Here is a 6,829-nt window from a genome sequence, read left to right as displayed (position 1 = left end):
AATAAACTAGCAATTACATACGCCATACCATCCTGAGGCTTCAGGATTGGTAGAACACATGAACGGTGCGTTGAAACAGAGACTTGGTAAATTAACAGCTGAGGCAGGAATCAAATGGCCAGATGCTCTTCCTCTTGTACTAATGTCTCTTCTCCCAACAGAACAACGGGATTGTCTCCTCATGAGATCCTCATGGGGCGACCAATGTCAACAGGGTCCTCACCTCCTCTTACACCACAGCAGGTGACTCTACAATGGACAGATGAAACGACCCTGCAATATATGTCTGCACTAACTGCTCAGTTGAAAAAATCCAGTTCACAGGTGGCAGCAGCATTCCCGCCAGCAGCGGAGGGGCCCAAACATCCTTTCCAGGCAGGAGAATATGTTTGGATAAAATCAGTTGGCAAGTGTTCTTGTTTGTCTCCTCAGTGGAAAGGTCCCTTCCGGGTGTTGCTGACCAGTGATACAGCAGTAAAAGTAGCAGGCAAGCTGACATGGACTCATGGCTCCCACTGCAAAAGATGTCTAACCCCAGAGGTGACGGGGGAAAAACCAGATGGACCCAGTGGAACAGCTCCCTGATAGGATGCCTCCTTGCTATGGGCTGCATCGTGGTGCCACTCCTGATCTTCATCCTGGTATCTGCAGGCGATCCAAGATCATCGATGGAGCCGGAGCGCGCAAGCTCACTTATTCCCAACACCGACACGCACATTGATAACACCGTCGATCTCTTCTTGGGGAGAAGAGATCGACGGAACCAGGACAAGACGCTCTGCCTATGACCAACATCTACACTTAACTATTTCAGATGCATTGTAAGGCTTTGGGCACCCCTAAAGTATCCTGATGTTATGTATAATGCCCAAGACTACTATGACTATGACTATGACAATGTTGACTGTGATAATGATGGTGATACACTCTAATGACGGTTTATGACAATGCTAGGGTCTGTGCTATGTTTCCAACTACTATGCATTCACTCTACTGAATATTGACACGTACACTACTGCCTTTAAAGACGATGATGATTGTGTTGAACTGAGCATCATTTGGGATTTTTCCCTGTTACTAATATCATGAGGGTTTTTGTCCTGAATGTGGATTTATTAGACGCATCAATAGATGCCCACTCGGTCTTTTACTTTTCCCTTGTCAAAGGGGGGAGGAAATGTTTGGCCAGTGTGTATACCTTTATGTCTGTTGACCTCCATTTTGTTCATGTATTTGTTTTAAATTTAATTTCAGTCGCTTGGCTGACATATGGAACTCATAAGACATATTGAGTGGATTTAGTTGTAACCATATATTTTTTTATACATTATTTACTTTTATAATCATAATCAGTATATATTCTTTCATTACTTAATTGATTATTATATGCCTGTTGTGTGATTACTCTCAGACAATATTTTAATATTTCATGGTTCAATGGCAACTCTACATATTTTGAATATGAGCCTTTATAGGCTCAGAGGGGGTAAATATAGGAAAATATGTATTATGTATGTATGCCCGTTGTTTGTTCCAATGTATTGATTATCATGTGCTTCCATGTGAGGGTTTATGACTGTCATACACAGAAAAGATACTATTGTTCCTGAGACACACTGATACAACATCCATACAACTATGACAGTGTTAAGATCATGAGACAATGCTTTGTCTAGGGGGGGAGGGTTGCAGGTGGCTGTCCTTGTCCAAGGAGATATAAGCCTGGTTAGTCTAACCCTCGTTAGAGAACTGCGCCATTCCCTTTGCTATGATGTACTTCTCTCCATGCATGTATCATTAAAGAAACCACTAAATCAACGGACGGCGAACTTGTCTTTATTATAAAATTATTCATCAGTGTTTTTGCTGCAAAAGTGAGGGATTCTTTTAATATAACACATCCCAGTTTGCATATTACACAACAGTTTGAGCTTAATCAAATCGTCAGTCATTCAGCCTGTTCACTGGACACAGCACTCGCTCTGAGAAGCCTCATGAAAGGTCAATCTCTTAATCCACAGTCTCCTCTTCAGCCAACGGTATCCACTCACACTTTTCCTCCAGACAGATCCGGTAGCCTGCATTCTTAACTCACGCGGTGCATTTGATCCTGTGTGAGCTACACCTACCTAATTGTCCCTGCCTCACCCCCCACCAACCCCCCACACCCCCTCATCAGCCCGGCCCGTGATCTGGATGTTTCCGTTGTGACAGCCCTTCTCCCTGACGCGTGGATGGAGCTGTCGTTCCTGTGGGTCAAGGGGCACCGGGGTCATGGGTTAACACCACAGGCTGCTTTGCAACAACAAACAAATTGTCCAAAAATCCCAAAAAAGGGGGTGAAAGGCTCCACTCTCTGGTCCCATAAATCCCCTCACACCCTAAATACACAGCCAATGTCATATCTATTACCACACTGGAGTCATAGCCATGAATGCCTGTTTTGAAGCTGCTTGGTAATGGGTTGTGGTATTCTTTCAATAGATAAATCTTTTCTTCATGTTGCCATCAGGTCTATCCGATCTATTCAATCTGTACACCATAGAAACATGCAATGGAGTGAAACACGTTGAGCTAATGGGGGATGAGGGTTTTAGGGGGGCTGATCCCCCCCTACGGATCAAATGTTTGCTTGGCGCTGAAAGGTACGTTCTGCCTGTGGGATCGGGGTGTCTGGTTGTGTGCCTTAGGTGTAGCGAATTGCATGTTGTCTCTCCCTGATGATGTGTTGTTCAATGGAGAGGTTAACAGGTTTGACCCCCCCCCCCTCCTCCTCCTCCTCCTCCAGGCCATGATGGTCACGAACAAAGACAGACAGATAGGCCGACACATACACACACAAACAGAAGGACACACAGGCATACAGGAAGCTATGAGGCAGGGAATATAGAAACTTTAGCTAACTTAGAATTAGGAGGTACAAACTGACCGTGAATATTTCAAAACAAACTTTTAACACAGGGGTTTTTGTGTGAAGGACCATGAGGAACCCCATCTGAGGGGATATTTGTTGTTAGATATGATTTGGTGCACTTATTTAACTGTGTATACCAGGAGTTCTCAAACTTATTCAAGTCACAGACCCCCGAAAAGACACACATTAGGCTATGGACCTCCATTTAATGAGATTTTCCCATTTTGTCTTAAGATTTTTTGCTTCTGTTGATTAAGTGTTGAACTGTTCAATTGTCTACACTGCACATGGAGAGATAATAGTTCTGTGAGTGAAGCCTCTTGTGATTTAAATAGTCATTATAATACTTTCTCCAACTGGGATAATTTAAGTGAATTATTAAACTACTCCTCATTTTTGCAGGGGACCGCCTTGAACCCCCTCAAGGACCCCTGGAGTCCCCGGGCCCCACTTTGGGAAACACTGCATTAGCATACCAGTAAATAATCATATACCAGTATGTGGTGGGAATTTATGTATCTGGTCTTACTGATTCCATTTCTGATATCAACTGTAAGATACCAATGACTAACATGAATACAGTGCTGGTAAAAGCTTTGACATAAAATACTGCTGGCCGCAAAACATGTACTTAATTTGGGACAATCAATTTCTTAATTTTACTACTGTTGCCATGCTCAGTGGTACAATAAAAGGCGTTCAGTATATTGCCGGTGTATATTATGTCCAAGCTAAACTGGCACCCAAGGATTTCAAATAAATCAATGTGCAGACTAGCAATGGCACACAGCCAATGGAATAAAACAGTATCATAAGTATCTAGTGCCATCTAGTGTTAAGCAGAGTTAAGTCTCTAGTGCTAGGTTCATCTTTAGAAATACTGAAGTAGGTCCAGACCTCAGTTTTACCAACACTGAGAGCCTACAAGTGTCCATTTGAAGAGATAAATATATCTTTGATAGCTTGTTATCCATCTATCTCTCTGTCTTTCTATCTATCTGACCATACTGTGCGCTATGCCACCTCAATTCTCATAGTGACTGCATGCTGATTGAATGTAGGCTATATGTGAAGATTGATATGTACTGTCTATCATGTCTTGAAATGTCTAACTTGTCAATATCTCTCTGCAGCAGTGCCACCAGAACAAATTCCTGTACATATTTAAACACCCAAGGGACAATAAACTTTATGTTTCTGTGTATCTGAATCTCAAGTCCTAAAGAGATACTAAAAATCAAGATCTTGGTGATCATATAGTATGTTATCCTGTCAAAGGATTGTAGAAATAAAGTCAAATCTTTCTGAATTCACTAAGGGGAACGGGGAGAGAAAACGCAAAAGCAAGAACTGGCTCAAAAAAATAACAAAAATTATTCACCCACCTCCCTTGACATGTGACACATTTCTGAATTTTATTTTGTTTTTATTTTGTTTTTCTATCTTTGCAAACCTCTGTGTACATGTATTTCTCTAGATATATGTGAAGCATACATTTGAATGATATTTTCCTTCAAAATCATTTTTAATCTACCTTTTTTTTGCTATTTTAGCCAGTTCCAGGCCCCCTCAGTGCATCTCAATGGGATATTAGGATATTATGGATATTAGGATAATAGGATATTATGCAGTTAGAGTTACGCTTCAGAAAATTTCTGTAGAATACATGAATTGAGTTTCTCCTGCCAATTTTCCTGATGACTTCCATGTTAAAATGAAAAAGTGCCAATTTTAATATGTTAAAATCTTAAAGTGAACACATTTTGGGCAACTATACAGTATACGCACATACAGTTTTGGTTATAGAGATCCAGCCTGTTGTATTTGGTGGTAAACTGAATGAATAATGAGTGCCAAATACATTTACACTATTACACTTTACTGTAATTAAGAAATTGGAAGTTGTAAGGATCATTTTAATATAAGATATATATAATAATATAAAATGAATAATTCAGCAGCACTTTTCAGACCTCCTCTGATAAAGAGTCAGGACTGATATGGAGTGAATGAAATACAGCATTAATCTTTCGTGAGAGCATCAGAAATACTATGTCCGGATACAGCTTGTATTGCATGGACAGACTTAGGGAGAAAAGTAACAAAAAGGAACATCAGCTAACTAAAATTAGTTAGATAGAGCTAACGTTAGACAGCAAATTGGCTGTCAGTAGCACTAACATCAACTTGACTGTAATTCGTTGAAACAGAGTCTGTAGAATAGCATAAATATTTATTACCTGGCAGGCAAACTGGCTCTGAACTTCCTGTGTTGCAGTCAGTCAGCAGGTGGAGAGGTGATGCTAGCAGCCACAGCTAGCTAGCAGCTGTTAGCATCATGGATGTATTAAACTAGGTTAGCATCTTCAGCAAAAAAAAAAAAAAAAAAAAACGTCTCTCTGCTGCTCCTCCCGGCGACAGGTGGACCTGACCAGGGCTGGTGGGTGAAGTTAAAAAGCTAGGGCAGTTTGTAAACATCCTTCTCTTGCTTACGTTTTTTATTTACTGGTTTATTTTTCCGTTTTTTGGAAATTACGTATTTTTTTGTGATGAGGCATTTTAGCTAACGTTATTTTCTCGAGACTTGCTAACACACACCTGTCACCTCTGCCTAATCGGATCTCCTCGCGCCTACATGATGAAAAGACAACGAGCCTCTACTGAAATTGTAAAATTAAGTGTTGTGCATGTATTAACGAATTACATTTGTTCAATGAAATTTCACAATAAAGTTGGGTGATTAAAACTGTATGTTGACTGTAATGACAAGATACTCCCATATACACTCTTTGATCAGGAAACCACAGACTCCACAGACACTTTGGGGATCTGTTTCTCTCTCAGCTGAAGCCAGTCTTTCACATTTTGAGGCAAGAATGATTGTTTCTCACTTTAGGCTATATGTACAGAAATAGTAACTCTGCATATGAAGACAACATAGGCCTATGTTAATATAGGCTATGGCAGTTGCTGGACACTTTTATCCAAAGCCCCTACTACGAGTGGATGGGTGACCACAGTGGAAATTTAACCCTATCTACCTCACCTTGTAGCCTGTAATGTGGACTTTTATATGGCCTTATAATTAGATGAAATTACCATTCCTCATCACCACATAACCTTAGATTCAAATCTGATTTTTCCAGGGTAGAAATTGATTTGGAAAGTACAGACTTGTATTGTCCACTAGAGTGCGGTATCACCACACATGTAAGCTGTGCAACACAGCAGAACGGACGTGCACTGCAAATGACTCATGAAACATGAGCTATGATGAGCAATATTTCAGTTTCACTTAAATGGTGAAGAATTTCAATGTCTGGGTAAACAACTACATCATCCCCACGTTTACAGCCCCGCATTTAGTGATGAGACTGTCGCGCAGGGTTCGACTGATATGGGTTTTTGAAGGCCAATACTGATACTGAAATTTGACCATTTACATGCCAAAAAAGTGTAAGTATCCAGTGTTTCCCCCAGAGTTTTATTCTCATCAGTCTGGAAAAGCCTCTGAAACAGCATTTAGACCATCCTGGGACACTAAAACTCTCCACTGAAACCCAGACTAATGAAAATTGATGTGTCATGAAATGAAATTCTATCTTTAAAGCATGGTGACCAATGGCAGGGGAAACTGTGGGATACATTAGGGACATTAAATGAAAAATTAATGTACAACAAACAGGCTGTTACAGACAGTTTTGATGTAACAGTGATCAGGGAGGAACCTCCTTCATATCGGCAGTGGACAACATGCCCGACATTTGATATTTAATAATAGGCCAATATCGGCCTGATATATCGGTCTAACCATACTGTGGAGTGCAGTAGTCCCTCTCCTCTCTCCTCTCTGCTGCTCTGCAGGTCTTTAAGAGGCAGATTAGAGTCTGGTCAGTCAGACAGACAGATGTGTCA

The sequence above is a fragment of the Centroberyx affinis genome, unplaced genomic scaffold (genome assembly GCF_046629955.1).
Source record: "Centroberyx affinis isolate AG114_WGS23_722 - 3 ecotype Tasmania unplaced genomic scaffold, CSIRO-AGI_Caff_v1 ptg001743l_1, whole genome shotgun sequence".
Taxonomy (NCBI): Eukaryota; Metazoa; Chordata; class Actinopteri; order Beryciformes; family Berycidae; genus Centroberyx; species Centroberyx affinis.
Note: the sequence above shows the minus strand (reverse complement) of the source record.